Genomic DNA, 20,698 nt, shown 5'->3' on the forward strand with positions numbered 1-20,698 from the left:
ACATAGTGCTAAATGTTCTATAGGTATTATCTTGTTTACCTATTCAGTAATTCATTAACAAGTCATTATTACCCCCATTTGACTACAAGGGAAATTGAGGCCTGCATGGTTTAGGCACCTTGTCTAAGGTCGGACAGCTTCTGGGGCAGAATGGAGATTAGAGTTCAAGTATCTGATGCTCATGTTCATGGTCTTATCCACGTGTACTATACGGCTCCTGTAGGGCATGGCAGGGGGTCTGGGGCAAGGACCCAGGGCTCCTGATGCCTGTCCCATGATAGCTTTTATGATTTTGACGTTAAGAATATTTTATAGGCTGGGTGTGGTGGCTCAGACCTGTAAGCCCAGCACTTTGGGAGGCCAAAGTGGGCCAATCGCTTGAGTTCAGAAGTTCAAGACCAGCCTGGGCAATATGGTAAAGCCCTGTCTCTATAAAAAATAAAAAAGTTAGCTGGGTGTGGTGGTGAGCACCAGTAGTCCCAGCTGCTAGGGAGGCTGAGGCAGGAGGATCAATTGAGCCCAGGAGGTTGAGGCTAGAGTGAGCTGTGATTCTACCACTGCACTCCAGTTGCAGTGACAAAACGAGGCCCTGTCTCAAATTAAAAAAAAAAAAAAAAAAGAATATTTTATATAATTGCTCAACTTCAGTATGTATATCTAGCTCTTAAAAACTTAAATCTATTTTTGCCTAAGTTTGATATTCTGAGAACTAATACCAGGTGATATTGTTGACTTAGGTTTGTATTCTACCCCCATGTTAGCCCCTCCATCACACCTCTTCTTTGTCGTTCATGTGTTGGTGGCACCCAGTTCCCTCTTTTTTCTCGAAGCAATTTTCAAGAAAGGATCTAATATTGGTGATTTATAACTCAGCGTGAACTTAAACCAATCAGGACCTCTTGTAGGGGTATTGTCTTATCTCTGATGATGAAAGGAAGAGACGTCAAGGAAGAGGGAAAGGCAAGGAAATTACATTCAATACTGGCAGGTAGTTCATGTCAGATCCTGCCCTAGATTCTGTTACACAACTCTGCTCGTAAAACTCTTCCATTCTCTTACCTCACCTTTTTGCAGATAAGGAAACCGAAGCTTAGGGTGGTTAAGTAACTTGCCTCAGGTCATCATGCAATGACTTCTATTTACAGGAGTTTTTCCACTGTACCATCAGCTAGAAGCTAAGGATTTTAGGGGGGGGCGATAAAGTTGGGGGTGGGGGCTACTCTTTGTCCTTAAATCAATTGTGAGAGGCTGACCTCTACTGGACCATACAGCACTTGAACACCAAAAGGAAGAAACAGTTTTCTTGGCCTCTTGTGATCTTTTCTTATATTTTGGAGATTAATCAACTTAATATATATATTCCCAGTGCTTGTAGCATGTGAAATGCTGGACTAAATGCTGAGTGAATTCAAGTATAAATGCACTGGCCTCTGAAAGTCCCACTAGGAATGCATTGCAAGCATCCTATACCCAGCATGGTCTCTGCTTTACCAGGGAGATATTTCCAAACAGCAAAAGGACAATGTTCTCTTCTAGAGGGACTAGAAGACACAGGTCTAACCAAGGAGCAGCCTTCCTCTAGGTAAACATTCTTCTCATGTTCTATTCTGTGTTTTAGAATATGTGCATCTTCTTTCTGTATCATTCTCTGTCCAATTGTCCATTCTTTTTCATGCAATATAGATTCTTTAAACAGCCACTCTCACTGGCGGTCATATAAAATGGGTTGGTGACATAGAGAATAGACTCTGACGAATGTTTTATTTCCTTATCTGTCATTCTTATCACTGGCCTTCTCTTCTGTCTCTGGTTACCTTTTACACTTAGCTGGCCAACTGAGAATTAGATGAAGGATGAAAATAAATTGGCAGATTGCCTTTAGCTGCGAGACAAGGGTTCTTTCTTTCTGTGGTTTAGTTTCACAAAGGGTTTTGTAGGCACTGGAAGTTTTGCTACAAAGCAGCAGGATCTAAAGGCTGCACCCCAGAAGGTTGAATGAAGAGGTCAGTGTCCCTGGCTTCATGCTGCCAGGTTTTGATGTGAGGAACTCACTTATACTTCTTCTTGTCCTTTCTCTGCACTTGGAAAAATTATCTTTGAATTACAGTAGATTATGATCATTATTATTTTAGGTTTGATTTGGAAATAAGTTCAGTCTTACTAAAGAATGTGGCTGACTGGAGTTGTATAGCTCACAGCCTGGATGGGATCACAGAGCTGCTCAGGATCATGTACAAAATCACTCTGCATCTAAAAGAAGCAGTTTTCTATTAATTTATAATGTTTTTATTATGCTTTTCTTATTACACGAGTATTTCATGCAGAAAATTTGAAAAGTACAGATAAGCGACAAATAAATACATAAAAACCACTTGAATCCTGTCACCTAAAGATATCCACTGATAACATTTTATATTATCCTTTAGGCTTTTTAAATACATATTTTGACATAGGCAGTATTACACTGTTCACAGAATTTTTAAACTGCTTTTTCTCTCAGGAGCATATCAGAATATCTTTTCATGTCATAACAGTCTTCTACAATATCATATTTCGTGGCTGCATAGTATTTTGTCATATAGACATATCATAATTTATTTGGGTCTTTCCTTTTTTAGGGTTATTTAATTTATATCCAATATTTTGTTCTGTTTAACCCATCTGCCCTAACCATCTTTGTTGCTAAGTCTCTGTGTACATTAATAATTTATTATTTAGGATAAAAAAAATGAGTACAAAAAGTTTAAGGGTTTTGATATTTATTGTCCAATTAACCCCCCAAAAGTGATATTAATAGATATGTCTGTTCATTGGATTATACCAAGAACAGTAGTTGCAGTAAAATTTTAAAAATTTTGCCAATATGACAGATTAAAATAGTGTCATGTTATGTACTTAAATTTTCTCGATTACTGAAATTAAACAGTTTTTGAATTTGTACAGTAGACTTACTGATTTCCTAACCTATAAATAGCTCTTTATTTCCATTTGTAAATATCTACATATCCAAGTATTACTATATAAAGCATGGGCTCTGGAGATACACTGGCTAGGGTCGAGGACAAGCTCTGACACTTTTTGTCCTGCTTAGAAAGGCCTAACCTCAAGACTGTATGAATATTAACTCCTATTTTTTTTCAGATACTTTTTGGTCCCATTTTCTACTTATCTACATTTTGAAAGCTGTATTAGTGGCTGTGCCGGTTGTTCTGTTTGCTCCATCAGAACCATTTCCATTCCTTTCCCAGCCTGCTTGATGCCATGCGGGGTTGCAAGAATGTTCTGCCTCAATGGGCCGCCTTGCCTGCTGGCTTCTGGTTGGGTCCAAGAAATGTGTGGCAGAGAAAGAAAAGGAGGAGTCTGAAACACTAGATTGCAGAGAGCAGCAACATGTGCTGGGCTGAAGGGTCTGGATTTAAATCTATGCTCAGGGGGCAACTGTGAAGAGCTTTAGGTGGGGAAGTAAGATGATCAAAGATCAAAGTGATCAACAAAAATAGTTAATTTGCTGGCATCGAGTAGGCTTGAAGACAGGAAGGTCCACGAGGAGGGCGAGGATTGCAGCAAAGAGTTCGAACTTGCAAATGTTGACTGTGAGTGATGAAAATAACAAAACACTAACTTAGACGTTTCCAGAGAAAATGGCCTGATCTTGGAAATGGGTATTTTAGGTGTAAGGAACTGAGTAGTAACGCTGCTAGTAAATCATCTTCTATCCTTGCCTTCAGCCCTTCTAGAGAGAGATTCCACATGGATCTTTGCAGGGAGACCCTACCTGGCCTAATAAAGAGAATGGCCTTCTTTGTCATGCCACTAAAGCCAAACGATATTTCTGCGTTTTTCTCTGTTGTTTGATCCCGGGTTTTGGAATTTTGTTATTTCTTGAAAACTTAAAATAATAATAGCTGACTTCATCGAGTACTTCTCTCCCCTTCTCTCTTATTTTTTTAGCATTAACATATTATTCCGCTTAATATTTCTAACTGGCCTAAAAGGTATTGCATGATCAGTTGGAAATATGAGTTGGGATGCAGCCTGGAATCAGGGAGAGCCCGGGTCTGGTGCAAGCAGAGCAGCTTCCAAGCAAAGTGGGGCAGCCCACAAAGTGCACAGCCTGCTCAGGCCTTGTCCTTTGGTAACTTCTTTATCCTCTAAATCCTTTTCTTGAAAACATGACTTCTTCTGGGGACAGTGTATGAGAAGGTGGGAAGGAGTGGAAATTTTGTCCCTGAGAGATATGATATATTTGGCCCTCTTTGCCATTGGCACTACTTCCTCTTGGGCATTTTCCAAGATAATAGTTTTGGTCTGATAGGTTAGCAATGGTAATTGTATTGAAAATTCACCTTGGCAATGACTTTACATATTGTGTAATCCAATCTCTTCACTGTGCCAACAAGGAAACCAAAATTCAGAATTCCATTTTTCTATTCTCTCTAGTCTCCTCACACTGGAAATCCCTTAGTTTCTGTGAAACAACTGTATTATTAGTTATGTGCCACGTAACAGTGTTTCAGTCAACAATGGACTGCGTGCACTATGGTGGTCCCATAAAAGACCATGTTTTTACTGTATCTTTTCTATGTTTAGACACATTTAGGTGCAAAAAGACTTACCACTGTGTTACAGTAGACTATAGTATTCAGTATAGCAACATGCTGTACAGGTTTGTAACCTAGAAGCAGTAGGCTATACCTATAGCCTAGGTGTGTAATAGGCTACACCATCTAGGTTTGTGTAAGTTCACTGTATGATGTTTGCACAACATTGTCTAATGCTGCATTTCTCAGATCTATGTTGTTAAGTGATGCATGACTGTATTTGGATCACTTGGAGGTGCCTGGTAAAATGCGCCAACCGCCATGACAAGCTTGTGGCTCTCCGCTGGCCCTCATGACAAGCTTGTGGCTCTCCGCTGGCCCTTTGATGATCTCCCCATGTTCACAGCACCCTTACATATTTTATATTTGCTTTTATTTCTGAGGGAGTTGATTTTGATGAGGACTACAGCATGCTCGGGGTTATGTAGGGAGCAAGTGTTCTTTGCTCACTGGGGTTCAACAGATGAAGAGGAGGAGGAGATGCAACTGTGACCTATGGGACAAAAAGGCAAGAATTTATCTGGAAAGACCACACTGGTCCTTCCACGTAGCAGAAATTCTGCAGGATTAACTGGCTTTCAATAGAAAACACTTGCAGGACTGCAATGCTATTCACTTTCTCGCGGTTTTAAATTTTCTTCTTTGTAGATTTCTTTATTCTCCGAATTTTCTGCCATGAATATCTTCCTTTGGTGTTCAGAGACATTTATGTATCTGTATCTACGTCTCTATTGTAATTTCTAAAGGAAGGTCAAATGCCTGGGGAGATCAGCTCTGAGAACTTTGTGGGGGAACTTTCAAGAAGATTGAAAATAAGTCCTAAATGGAATTTGCTAAACGTTCTTGAAGAAGCAACCTTGGAAAAACCATTCTGTGGTCAAATGCGTTTGGAATGGTGCATTCCAGCCCCTTTGTGGAGACTCATAATGCTCATGAAAAGCTCTGAAACTTTCTGGAGGAAAAGGCAACAAAAACGAGACAATGCAAGATTCTGTCTAAATCTCTTTAACACAGTGTTTGTAAACTTATGGGACTTGATACTCTTTTTTCTGTGTCTTAACATTTTAACAGGAACAATATTTTGTGAACCATACTTTGGGAGAACTACTCTTGAAGGAGTCCTGTAACAGCTTTCTTTTGGGTGTTTACTTGAAGCCTTTGGGTCTCAGGATAAGCCTGCCAGGAGCTTTAGACAAACCTGATTGTGATGTCTCTTCTTTACTCTGTTGGTGTGCAGATGAGGGCCATGTAAGGTAAATAGTAGGACTTGCCTTGAAGAAGAAAAGAAGTCCTAAAAGCACACAGTTTGGGGTAGGAGGGGAGGTGTCTTAGTGGGAGGTTGTCAGACTTATGGCCTGGAGGCAGGGTCTACACATACCTCAGTGTAGCTGGGATAGGGCTTCCTCTTCCCTTCTCTGTGACTGACTTCTTTTTTTTCTTTTTGAGATGAAGTTTTGCTCTTGTTTCCCAGGCTAGAGTACAATGGCATGATCTTGGCTCACTGCAACTTCCGCCTCTTGGGTTCAAGTGATTCTCCCACCTCAGCCTCCTGAGTAGCTGGGATTACAGGTGCCCGCCACCATGCCCAGCTAATTTTTTGTATTTTTAGTAAAGACAAGTTTCACCATGTTGGCCAGGCTGGTCTCGAACTCCTGAACTCAGGTGATCCACCTGCCTTGGCCTCCCAAAGTGCTGGGATTACAGGCATGAACTACTACGTCCGGCCTTGTGACTGACTCTTTGGATTACCACCTAGGAGCTTGGCTGTAACTGTTCCCTGGTTAGTATAGCGGCTGCTGTTCTCTGTTAGAGGCCACAGAGAGGTGGGATCTGCAAGTACTCTGAGTCCATCCTAGGTGTGCAGCACTGTTCCAGGTGCCCAGGAGCCACACAAGGAGACAGACAGCCTCACTCTTACCTTTCTCAACTAACAATCTAGTTGAGATATGGCATATGCATCCAAGGTATCAGAAAACATAAGACTGTGATTGTGTGCTTTGTCATGTGATATAGATTTTAAGGTATTGTAGGCTTCTGGAAAAGTAGAGGACATCTACAAGCCAGGAAGGATTAGGAAAGACTTTCCTAGGGTGTGGGAAGGAGTAGGGTTGAAGAAATGAATCGAGTTTAAAAAGCTGGAGGTGAAAGGTAAGGCCACCGGGCCAGAGAACCCATGTAGGGGGATGGTGCAGGACCTGGGGGGAACACAGGATTTGTCTTGGGTGGTATCAGCAAGTCTCATTAAGAAGTCTCAGTCCTCCATGAAAGGTGTTACACTTGGTAGATTGTTTCAATCAGGGAGTGACTTAAGCATCTCCTCCGTGAGGTCTTCGTTGATTACCCCAGTGTCTTCCCTGACTGGAATGGGGTTATGGTGGAGTAACCCATTTGTTATTCACAGTTGCTGGCTTGCTTTTCATTCTGCAAGTACATCTGACAAGATGGCCTGATTAGGCCTATGAGCTCTTTGAAGGCATGAACCACGATGGTCTTGTTTCCCTGTCTCCTCCTACCCATTTGCCTTCAGCAAGGCTCAGCACAGAGAATGAGCATAGTAAGTGTCAGCTGGTGGTTCAGTTGGATTCTGATGAACACTTCTTGTTTAGAGCACATGTCATCTGTCAGTGCTGTCATTTCACTGAGATTGGAAAAGGAGCAAGGAGAACCAGTGTGTACTCCAAGATTGCACAGTCTCAGGGCGCTGTAGAGCCTTGTCTAAAATTTCACTCTCTTTTGAAGTTTAAGAGGTCCTTGCCTGCTTAGTTCAGTGTCACTGTAAGCATTTACTGGAGTACTATTCTCAGGCCAGTTTGAGGGCGTGTGTGTGTGTGTGTGTGTGTGTGTGTGTGTGTGTGTGTGTAGAGGTGGGAGTGGGAGGGGAAGGAGATAGTGCAGAGATGTTGATAACATCAGTCCTTGTCTCAAGATGTTCACATTCTGGTAAGAAGAACCGGGCCAAGAACTATCATCTGTAAGGTAGTTGCCAACCTTTTGGAGTGCTGGGAAAGGAGGGGCCCATTCAGTTACCTGTAGATTCTTACCCATTTTCCAGGAACAATGAGTTGGAATCTGTTCTGTTGTGTTCTGCAGAGGCTGTCTTTCTTATTGATGTGAACTACCCTGCCAACCACCCTAGGCCATATTCTCTCTCTTTCTACCGCAGGGCAGGGACTGGAAGGTTCTGTAGCTCTTTGCCAATTTCAGAGCAGACCCTGTACCTCCAGGCACAGTCCACCAGATGGTGCAAAACAAATGAAACACTCGTCCCGGTCTGTCCAGCTTATCAAACCCAAAATTGGGCAGCAGAGGAGAGGACTTTCTTTCCTGGAATTTTCCACTTCTGAGTTCAGCCAGAATGGTATGAAAATGCACAACTGAGACCTAAATACAAATTTTGGAGTACCTTTAGGGATCAAAAACATTTGTGCATGCACGCCTCCTGTGTGTGTTTGTGGTGAGATCTTATACGTAGGCAGAAAGGAGGCATTTGCCTATGCGTGATTGCCAGGAGTCTGGGAGACCCCCTCTCCTCACCCCAAATATTGTTTCACCTCCTGGCTCAAAGCTAAACTTCCATGCCACAAAGTCATAAAGGTGTTAAAGTGTTAACATCCTAGAGAAAAGTCATAATAATGCCTCATATTTATTTAGAGTCTTGCATGCACTTTCATGTATGTTATTTCATTAGAACTTCATACCACCCTGAAAAGCAGGTAATGCTGCTATATTCACTTTTTAAATGAGGAAACTGAGAGTTAGAGACAGTACGACAGGTCCCCCAGTTTGCACACTTGGTCAGTGCTAGATCCGCTAGATCAAATGGAGAACGTCAAGGGTTGAATCTCCTATTTTTCATTACACTGGGATGAATTCTCTCTTTCAATGAGTAGAATTCAGTTTTTAAAATAAATAGATTGTGAGAAGGAGAAAGAGTAGAAGAGTGGAGGGAGCTGAGCTCTTTACAGAGGAGAGAACAGGGACAGTGAGGGAGACTAGGGCCCCAGAGATGCAACGTGCTTCTCCAGTTTTTCTTGGAGCGGTTGTGTGGGGTGTGTGTGTGTGTGTGTGTGTGTGTGAGAGAGAGAGAGAGAGACAAAGGGGGTGTATACTCACACATACTTGCAAACACAGCATGAATGTCATACTTTTATTCAAGTTGGTTGCATTTGACTCCAGTGACTCTTGCTATAGCAGTGAATAATATTAGAAAACCAAGTTCTAAACAAGAAGCTATAGGAAATAAACATAGAAAGCCCTTTCCCTATTAGCCAAGATTGCATCCATATCCCAATTTAGTACTGTGCCAGGCCTGGGGACATCGTTTCCATTCGCTTTCCTATCTGCTCTCTGAACTGTGTCCCTCCTGGTGTCATCATAGGACAGCCCTTGCAAGTCCATCGTCATACATGCTCTGCATCTGTCATTCTAGCCTTCCCCTCAACAGATCCCACAAGCCTATTGCAGCCCTCAGAGCCTGCCAGGTGACCAACAGATCCCTCAGAGTTATCTGTGCTGAATACGTCAGTGAATGGTAGGGATCTCATAGGCTTCTCCTTCTGAGTAACACAGACGGTAAGGCTTTATTTTACCCAAAGCTTTAGACACAATTCAGAACAAAGCAATATGGAAGTTCCAGGCATTGCGGTTGCTTAGGCCTTCAAGGTCTGCAAGACTTCTCAGAATCCTGCACATCACACGAGCTGTCTGTACAACCAGCCTGTGGAGTCAGCCTTGAAACTTGGCCTTAGAGTTGTTTTCTGGGAGGGATTGTTCCTAACCAGGTAAAGTCACTCATACCTGCTCCCTTCTTTTTTATTTTAGTGCCTCTGGGCTAGTTGAGACCCCCAGAAGCTCGACTTGGATTATTGCAGTTATCTAATTGGTCATTTTTATCTCCAGCCTCCTTATATTTTCATCTTAGATGTGGTTACCATAGGAATTGTTTTTTGTTTTTTCTTTTTTTGTTGTTTGTTTCTTTTCTGAGACAGGATGGATGTCTTTCTTTTTAAATTTTATTTATTTATTTATTTTTTGAGACGGAGTCTCCCTCTGTCGCCCAGGTGGGAATGCAGTGGCACAATCTCGGCTCACTGCAAGCTCTGCCTCCCGGGTTCATGCCATTCTCCTGCCTCAGCCTCCTGAGTAGCTGGGACTACAGGCATCCATCACCACGCCTGGCTAATTTTTTGTATTTTTAGTAGAAATGGGGTTTCACCGTGTTAGCTAGGATGGTCTCGAGCTCCTGACCTCATGATCTGCCCGCCTTGGCCTCCCAAAGTGCTGGGATTACAGGCGTGAGCTACCACGGCTGGCCACGATGGATGTCTTTCTTTTGCTCAGGGTAGAGTGCAGTGGCATGATTGATAGCTCAATGCAGCCTAAAACTCCTTGGCCTCCCAAGTAGCTGGTACTACAAGGCACCATTCCCAGCTAATTTTTTTTTAAATTGTTATAGAGATGGGGTCTCATCATGTTGCCCAGGCTGGTCTCAAATTCAGAGCAATTTTTATATAACTCAGATTGCATCATTTCACTTTCCTGTTTGAAAGTTCTAAATAACTCTCCTGTTTTTCTTTTTCATCCGATTGTTCTTTTATAAACAATTGCTTTATTGAGTTGTAATTCACATACCATAAATGTCACCCATTTAAATGACAGAACTTGGCCAGGTGCCGTGGCTCATGCATGTAATCCCAGCACTTTGGGAGGCCGAGGCGAATGGATCACTTGAGGTCAGGAGTTCCAGAGCAGTCTGACCAACATGATGAAACCCCGTCTCTACTAAAATTACAAAAATTAGCTGGGGGTGGTGGAGCACACTTGTAATTCCAGCTACTTGGAAGGCTGAGGCAGGAGGATCACTTGAACCCAGGAGGCGGAGGTTGCAGTGAGCTGAGATGGCGCCACTGCACTCCAGCCTGGGTGACAGAGCGAGACTCTATCTCAAAAATCAATCAATCAATCAATCAATAAAATAAAAATTAATTAATGACATGACTCAATGACTATTAATATATTCATAGAGTTGTGCAACCATCACCAGTGCTATGGGCTGAATCACTTCCCTGCCATTCACATATTAAAATCCTAATGCTCCAGTACCTCAAAATGTGGATGTATTTGGAAATAAGGCCCTTGGGAGGTAATTAAGGTAAAATTAGGTCATGTGGATACACCCTAATCTAGTATGGATAGATGAATATGGATGAGGATGTGTTCTAGTGCAACTGGTATCACCATACAAAGAGGAGATTTGGAAACAGTCAACATACAAACTGAGAAGACAACCGTCGGCAAACCATGGAGGCGCCAGGAGAAACCAAACCTACTGACACCTTGATGTTGGACATCTGGCTTCCAGAAATGTGAGAGAATAAATGTCTGTTGCTTATCCACCTAGTCTGTAGTATTTTATTACGGCAGCCTGGGCGGGTGAATACAAACACAATCTAATTTTAGAACATTTTCATCATTCCATCATCCAATTTTCCTTTATCTCCCCCAGGCCCTAGTTAACCACTAATCTACTTTCTGTTGTATAGATTTGTCTGTTGTATAGAGTTGTCTATGCTGGACATTTTATTTAAGAGAAATCATACATTTTGTGGTCTTTTGTGACCAGCTTCTTTCACTTAACATAAAGTTCATCCAGGTTGTAGTATGTGTCTATAATTCGTTCCTTTTTATTGCTGAAGGAAGTTCCACTGTTTGGGCATATCACATTTTATTTATGCACTCATTAGTTGAAGGAAATTTGGATTGTTTTCAGTTCTGGGCTGTGAATAAATTTGCTGTGAGCATTCATATACAAGTTTTTTGTGTGGACATCTGTTTTCATTTTTCCCGTATGTATGCCTGGGTCAAATGGTAACTGGTATATTTAACATTTTGAAGAACTTCCAAACTGTTTTCCAAATTGGCTGTACCTTTTACATTCTTATCAGCCACAGATGAGGGTTCTAATTTCTCCACATTCTTGACAATACTGGTTTTTATAGTCTCTGTTTATGATAATAGTTACAGTAGCTAGTGTGAAGTATGTGTTATCTCTTGTGGTTTTGAGTTGCACTTGCCTAAGTGGCTAATTTTTGTTTTGTTTTGAAAATTTTTCATGGGCTTATTGGCCATTTTCGTGTCTTCTTTGGAGTAATGTTTATTCAGATTATTTGCTCATTTTGGAATGATTTAGTTGTATTTTTATTATTGAGTATTAAGAGTTCATTGTATATTCTGGATGTAAGTCCCTTATCAGGTACATGATTTACAAATGTTTCCATCTATCCTGTGGGTTGTCTTTTTGATGGTATACTTTGTAGCCCAAATGGTTTTCATTTTGATGATATTAAATCTGTTTTTCTTTTGTTGCTTGTACTTTTGAAATCTTATCTTCTAAGAAATCATTGTCTAATTCAAGATCACAAAGATTTACTCCTGTACTTTATTCTAACAGTTTTATTGGTATAGTTCTTACATTTTGATGTGACTCATTTGAATTAATTTTTCTGTATGGAGTTAGATAAGGAGATCTACTTCATTCTGTTGTCTTCAGTCAGTTGTCCTAACACGATTTGCTGAAAATACTTCTTTCCCCATTGAATTATCTCAGCATTCTTGTTGAAAATGAACCAACCATAAATGTAAAGCTTTATTTCTGGACTCTTAAATCTATTTCATTGGCCTATATGTCTATCTTTATGACAATAACCCACTGTTTTGATTACTATGGCTTTAGAGTACATTTTGAAATAAGTGTGAGTCTTCCAACATTTTTTCTTATTTTTAAATGTTGTTTTGGTTACTCTGGGTTCCTGCATTTCCATACAATTTAGGGTCTGCTTGTCTATTTCTGCAAAGAAGACAGCTGGAATTTTATTTTCATTTTTATTATATATATTTATTTTATATATAAATATATAAATATATAATAAAAATATTTATTGAAGCTATTGAAATCTATCTATCTATCTGTATAGATTTGGAGATACAAGTGGTTTTTGGTTACATAGATGAATTGTATAGTGGTGAAATCTGAGATTTCAGTGTACCTGTCACCTGGGTGGTGTACGTTGTACCCAATATGTAGTTTTTTATGTCTCTCTCTCCTCCCACCTTCCCCTCTTCTGAGTCTCCAATGTCCCTTATACCACTCTGTATGCCTTTACATACCCATAGCTTAGCACCCACTTATAAGTGAGAACATATAGTATTTGGTTTTCCATTTTTGAGTGATTTCACTTAGAATAATGTCCCTTATCTAAGTTGCTGCAAAAGACATTTCGTTCTTTTTTATGCCTGAGTAGTGTTCCATTGTGTATTCACACAACATTTTCTTTATCCACTAACTGGTTGATGGGCACTTAGGTTGGTTCCAGATCTTTACAATTGTGTATTGTGCTGCAATAAACATTTACATGCAGGTGTCTTTTTGAAACAACGACTTCTTTTCCTCTGGGGAGATACCCAGTAGTGGGATTGCTGGATCAAATGGTAGATCTACTTTTGGTTTTTTGAGAAATCTCTATACTGTTTTTTATAGAGGTTGTACTAATTTGCATTCTCACCAGCAGTGTATAAGCATTCCCTTTTCACCAGATCCATGCCAACATATATTGTCTTTGGACTTTCTAATAATGGCCCTTCTGGTTGGGATAAGGTAGTATTTCATTGTGATTTTAATTTGCATTTCTCTGATGATTAGTGATGTTGAGAATTTTTTCATATATTGGCCATCTGTTTATTTTATTTTGAGATGTGTTTATTCATGTCATTTACCTACCTTTTTAAGGGATTATCTGTTTTTTTCCTTGCTGATTTGTTTGAGTTGCTTGTAGATTCTAGATATGAGTCCTTTGTCAGATGCATAGTTTGCAAATATTCTCTCCCATTCTGTGGGTTGTCTCTTAACTCTAGTGAGTATTTATTTTGCTGTGCAGAAGCTTTTTAGCTTAGTTAGATCTCATTGATTTAATTTTGTTTTTGTTGCGTTTGCTTTTGGGGTCTTAGTCATAAATTCTTTGCCTATGCCAATGTACAGAAGAATTATTCCTAGGTTTTCTTATAAAACTTTTATGGTTTCAGGTTTTAGATTTAAACCTTTAATCCATCTTGAGTTGACTTTTGTAGATGATGAAAGACGGGGATCCAGTTCATTCTTCTACCTGTGCCTATTCAGTTTTCCCAGCACCATTTATTGAATAGGATGTCTTTTCTCCAATTTGTTTTTATATGCTTTGTCAAATATCTGTTGGTTGGAAGTATTTGGCTTTCTTTCTGGGTTCTCTATTCTGTTCCATTGATCTATGTATCTACTTTTATAGAAAGTACCATGCTGTTTTGCTTACTATAGCCTGGTAGTGTGATTTGAAGTCAGGTAATGTGATGCCTCAAGGTTTGTTGTTTTTGTTCAGGATTTCTTTGGCTGTTTGGACTCCTTTTTGGTTCCACATGAATTTTATGATTGTTTTTTCCAATTTTGTGAAAAATGATATTGGTATTTTTATAGGAATTGCATTGTATCTGTAAATTGCTTTGCGCAGTATGGTCATTTTCATGATATTGATTCTTCCAATCCATGAGCATGGGATGTATTTCCATTTGTTTGTGTCATATATGATTTCTTTTAGCAGTGTTTGGTAGTCTTCCTTATAGAGATCTTTCACCTATTTGGTTAAGTTTTTGTTTGTTTTTTTCAGCTATTGTGAAAGGGATGTTTTTGATTTGATTCTCAGCTTGGTCGTTGTTGGTGTAAGGCAGTGTTACTGATTTATGTAAATTGATTTCATAACTTGAGACTTTACTGAATTCATTTATCAATTTGAGGCATCTTTTGGAGGTGTTTTTAGGGTTTTCTAGGTATATGATCATATCATCAGCAAACAGAGATAGTTTGACTTCCTTTTTTCCAAATCGAATAACCTTTATTTCTTTCTCATGTTTGATTGCTCTAGACAGCTGGAATTTTAAAGGAATTGTATTGAATTTGTACATCTATTGGGACATAATGCCATCCTAACAATATTAAGTCTTCTCATCCATAAATATGGGATTTCTTTGCACTTATTTAAATCTTTAATTTCTTTCAGCAGTGTTTTGTAGTTTTCAGTGTAAAGTTATTCCACCTTTTTTCAATTTATTTTTAAGTATTCTGTTTGATTCTACTGTATATGGAATTGTTTTTAACTTTTATTTTAGATTGTTTATTGTTAGTTTACATAAATGCAATTGACTTTGGTATGTTGATTTTCTATTCTTCAAGCTTGCTGAACATATTTCAATGTAAACATATTTCAATAGATTTTTGGTGTATTCCATAAGGTTTCCCATGTACAAGGTCACGCCATTTGCAAATATAAATAATTTTACTTCTTCCTTTCCAATCTGGATTTTTAAAATGTTCTCTCCATTGCCTAATCATCTATCCAAAAGCCTCAAGTTAATGTTGAATAAAAATGGTGAGCAGACATCCTTGTATTGTCTTTAATCTTAGGGGAGAAAAATTCAGTCTTTCACTGCTAGCATTATGTTAGCTATAGGTTTTTTATAGATGTCCTTGATTAGGTTGAGGAGTTCTATTCTATTCTTAATCTATTGAACATTTTTATCATTAAATATTGCTGGATTGTGTTAAATGCTTTTTCTGTGTCTACTGAGGTGATGGTGTAGATTTTTTCCTTTATTCTATTAATATCACGTATTGCATTGATTGGTTTTCAGATGTTTAACCAAATTTGTATTCCTAGGATAAATCCTACTGGATCATGGTGGATAATCCTTTTTACATTTTAATACATTTGATTTCAATTTTGAATTTGTTAGTATTTTGTTGAGAATTTTGTTATCTATATTCATAACTGATATTGGTCTTTGGTTTTTTTGTGTTGTCTTTGGTTTTGGTGTCATAGAATGTGTTGGGAAGTTTTTCTTCAACTTTTTTCTGAATGAGTTTGTGGGATTGATGTTCATTCTTCTTTACATGTTCTGTAGAATTTACCAGTGATGCCACCTGGGCCAAGGCTTTTCTTTGTGGGAAGTTTGTAAATTATTGATTAAATCTTGTGGTGATTGTTATAGGTCCATTCAGATTTTCTATTTACTGTTGATGATTTCTGTAACTTTTGTCTAAGAATTTGTCCATTTCTGGCTGGGCCCGGTGGTTCACACCTGTTATCTCAGCACTTTGGGAGGCTGAGGCAGGTGGATCACTTGAGGTCATGAGATTGAGAGCAGCCTGGCCAACATGGTGAAACCCCATGTCTACTAAAAATAAAAATTAGCTGGGCATGGTGGTGTGTGTCTCTAATCCCAGCTACTCAGAAGGCTGAGGCAGGAGAATCCCTTGAACCTGGGAGACAGAAGATGCAGTGAGCTGAGATTGTGCCATTGCACTTCAGCCTGGGCGACAAAGTGAGACTCCGTCTAAAAAAAAAAAAAAAAAATTGTCCATTTCATCTAAGTTGTCTAATTTGTTAATGTATGCTAATTGTTCAGTAATTAATGATTGTCAGACAGTAACATTAATTGTTTGTATCATTCCCTTATAATTCCTTTTATTTGTGGAAGGTTTGTAGTGATACACTCTCTTTTATTACTGATTTTCATAATGTAAGTTTTCTCTTTTTCTTGTTCGGTCTAACTAAAAGTTTGTTAATCTTGTTTCTATTTTCAAAGAACTAACTTTTGGTTTTGTTGATTTAAAAAAAAAATATATATATATATTTGAGATTAAGTCTTGCTCTTGTCACCTGGGCTGAAGTGCAATGGCATGATCTCGGCTCACTGCAGCCTCCGCCCCCCCGGGTTCAAGTGATTCTCCTGCCTCAGCCTCCCGAGGAGCTGGGATTACAGGCGCCCGCCACCATGCCCAGTTAAGTTTTGTATTTTTTTTTTTTTTTTTTTTTTTTTAGTAGAGACAGGGTTTCACCATGTTGGCCAGGCTAGTCTCGAACTCCTGACCTCAGGCAATCTGCCTGCTTTGGCCTCCCAAAGTGCTGGGATTACAGGTGTGAGCCACTGCACTTGGCCTGTTTTTCTATTTTCTATTTTATTTATTTCCACTCATATTTTTTATTTTCTTTCTGCTTTAAACTTAATTTGTTCCTATTTTCTAGTTTCTTCATTCAAAAATTAGTCTATTGATTTGAGATCTTTCTTTTTAAAAAAATTTATGCATTTACAACCATAAATTTTCCTCTAAGAATTGTATTGGCTATATCACATAAATTTTAGTCTGTTGGACTTGATTTCATTGGTCTCAAATCATTTTCTTATTTCCCTTTTGATTTTTTCTTTGACTGGTTATTTAAGAGTGTGCTGTTTAACATCCACATGTTTGACCATTTCTCAATTTTTCTTCTGTTATTCCAAATTTCATTCTATTGTATTTGGAAAACATACTTTGCATGATTTAAATTCCTTTAAATATATTATGGCTTGTTTTATAGTCTATAATATGGTCGATGCTGAAAAATATTCCATATATGCTAAAGAAGACTGTATATTTCACTGTTGCTGGGTAGAATGGTCTATAGTTGTTTTTCAGGTGTCATGGGTTTATGTTATGTTCACACTTTTTATATTCTTATTGATCTTTTGTTATCCTCCCATCCACATACATCGATTCAAGTCACCATCTAATGTTACTTCTCTTTAGCCTGAAAACCTTTGAGTACTTTTTCCAAGGAAAGTCTGCTGACAATAAATTCTCTCAATTTTCGTACTATAGGAATATCTTTATTTTGCCTTAAGTTTTGAAAGATAGTTCTGCTATACATTTTAATTGACTTTTGTCCTCAGTACTTTGAGTATGTCATCCTGCTGACTTCTGATCTCCACTGTCTGTGATGAGAAGTCAGCTATAAGTCTTACTGGGATTACTTCCTATGTAATGAGTTAATTTTCTGTTGCTGTTTTCAAGGTTTTCTCTTTGCCTTTCAACAATTGATTACGGTGTTGCATCTATCCTACTTTGAGTTCATTGAGCTTTTAGGATGTGTAAATTAATGTTTATTGTCAAATTTATAAAGTTTTCAGGCATTATTTCTTTAAATATTTTTTTCTTCTCCTTTCTTTCTGTTATTCCCATTTCATATATGTTTGAATGCTTAATGTTGCCCAGTGTTTGTCTGAGGCTATGTTCATTTTGCTTTACTCTTTTATCTCTCTCTTTTTAGGTTGCATCGCCTCCATTGATCCATTTTGAAGTTTTCTGATTCTTTGTTATTTTTTTAAATTTTTTCTTCTGTCACTTTAGATATACTGCTTAGACTCTTCAGTGAGATTTTTTTTTTTTATTTTTCTTTTTTTTTTTTTTTTTAGCTCTGGAATTTCCATTGTTTTTTTTAAAATAATTTTTATCTTATATTGATATTCTCTATTTTAATTAGACATTATTATACTTTTCTTTAATTATTTAATTATAACTCTCTTTAGTCCTTTGAACATATTTCTAATACCTGCTTTGAAGTGCTGCCTGTTAAGTTAGATATTTAGGCCTTCTCACAGACAATTTCTGTTGCTTGCTTTTATTCCTATGTATGAAGTCACATTTTCCTGTTTCTTTGCATCTCATAATTTTTAGTTAAAACTGGACATTTTAGATTATGTATAGCAACAATTCTGGATACTAATTTTCATCTCCTTTGGAATATAAAAATGGTCAGTAGAAACAAAGACACTGTTAGATTCAACTTCTAATTTATTTTCTTGCCTTGGCTTTTTCAGAAAATATTCGTAGTCAGTATTAAGACTTGTTGAATAAAGAGAAATAGAGAGATATTAGGGAATAAAATGAAATAAAATATAATAGGAAATAAAAGATTGAGGCCAGACCCTGTGGCTCATGCCTGAAATCCCAGCACTTTGAGAGGCTGAGGTGGGTGGATCATCTGAGGTCGGGAGTTCGATACCAACCTGACCAACATGGAGAAACCCTGTCTCTACTAAAAATACAAAATTAGCCGAGTGTGGTGGCTCACGCCTATAATCCCAGCTACTAGGGAGGCTGAGGCAGGAGAATTGCTTGAACCCAGGAGGTGGAGGTTGCAGGGAGCTGAGATCATGCCATTGCACTCCAGCCTGGGCAACAAGAGTGAAACTCCATCTCAAATACACACACACACACACACACACACACATATAAAATAAAAGATTGAGCAAAAGTGTAAAAATTATTCATTGTACAGGATGAGATAGATATCTCTTTTCTACTTCCCCAGGTTGAATATTACTGGATTTATAGGGAGAGGGGACAACTGAAGGGAAAAATCAAAAGAAATTGAAATTATTTCTCTATTTTTCTATTTTTGAGAGCAGTATTTTGATATTGTACTGAACTATTTTTTTAAAATGGGCTATGAACTGTGTTCTTCTGGAAAACTAATAAGGATAGGACAAAGTCCAAAGGAAATGGAAAGGGGAGATGGCTACTCAGCATAATTTTTCAAATCTAGGCTGTAAGAGATAAGTGCTTTGAGCTTTTCTTCTAATTCATCTAGTGTAAGTAGCTAGGAGAATGAATACAACACATTTTAAAGAGCAAAATCTGCACAATTAGGAGTTTGGATTTTACTAAATTGTGTTATTTTGTGGTTTATGTCTGCCTGCATCCTTTTTCTTATTATCTGATAATAGCATCCCCTTTCATCTGGGAAAGATCTCTTCTCTATTTCCCATGTTCAGGAGAAGCACTTAATGATAGTACCTAGATCCTCACAGATGTGGGCCTCTGAGCCACATCTTTTTGTTTGTACAATTATTTCTCTATATGCTAGAAACTTTATTCGTGCGATACATTTTTTTTCCTTCCTTAGGTCAATCAAAGTCTATGTTAATTGCAATTAAAAAATCCCTAGACACCCAGACCCATGTGATATTTGTCTCTTTAGACCTTTATTCTAACTCGTGGGACCCCCTCACACAGGTTAATATTACTGACCAAATAACATTGATGATAAGGCAATTATCTATTTCAAATGCAAAGACAGTAAAAAAAATGAATGACTTTAGAATGAACGATTTGTTTAAGAGAGCTTAATACTACTGGTCCACTACATATCAGTACAGAGGAAATGTTGAAAGAATAACTAGGTGCCAAAATGACTAAATTTAGAATTTGAAGAGGGAACTACAAGGAGAGTAGAAAGAGGCCAAGCTATTCCTTTAACTTACTTTAAAGAGGAAAACAAAGAACTCACTGTAATTCAGAAGGCAGTAGGAGAAAATTCTGCACACACCAACAAAGCACATTGTGTCCAGGCAATTTCTTCCTTAAGTCCTATACCACTGAGACTTTTTGGCAGCATCTGTGTCATGCCTGATGTGAGCTTTGTAACATCTTTGGTCTGCTAGTTGGAGCTCCTTCTGCTAGCAGGGTTACTGTTGCCACCGCCAGTGCAGGGCCTGTAGGCTGGTTCTGCAGTGCGGCACACTGGGGCTTTTCCATCCCAACTGTCACCTGTCACCACCTTCCCCGCCATGTCTCCCCAGCCATTGCCTTTGTCCTCTGTGTTCTATCACTGGGAGTTCTGCTAATGTTATGCCAGGGCTCTTTGGTTATGCCCCTAGTATCCCTGCTCTCGTCTTTCTCAAAGATGACAGTATTCTATTCTCCCTTCTAGAATAAAGGGCAAATTCATTAGCGCCTCTCTTTACAACCTTCCTCTGCACCCCCCTGAACAAACAAAAACAAACCATCTGATCTTAGCTCACAAACATTTTGAACATTGTTCAGCATGGGTTCTGCTGGTGAACTTTTTCATTCCGTGCTCCTCAAGGCTCAGAAAACAGAAGATCCCTAGATCAAAACCAAGTTCCAATTCCATAACTTCAGGTGTTCACCTTGCTCTTTGTCCCAGATGAGAGGGGGCATCCTGGAGCCTAGCCATTCATGGAGATGTGCTGGGTGAAGTCCCATACCTTTTCTGATTCCCAGATTTCTCACTTTTTTTTTTTTTTTGAAATGCAGTTTCACTCTTTTTGCCCAGGCTGGAGTGCAATGGCACGATTTCGGCTCACTGCAACCTCTGCCTCCCAGTTGAAGCAATTCTCCTGCCTCAGCCTCCCAAGTAGCTGGGATTACAGGCATGTGCAGCCACACCCAG

The sequence above is a fragment of the Papio anubis genome, chromosome 8 (assembly GCF_008728515.1).
Source record: "Papio anubis isolate 15944 chromosome 8, Panubis1.0, whole genome shotgun sequence".
Classification (NCBI taxonomy): domain Eukaryota; kingdom Metazoa; phylum Chordata; class Mammalia; order Primates; family Cercopithecidae; genus Papio; species Papio anubis.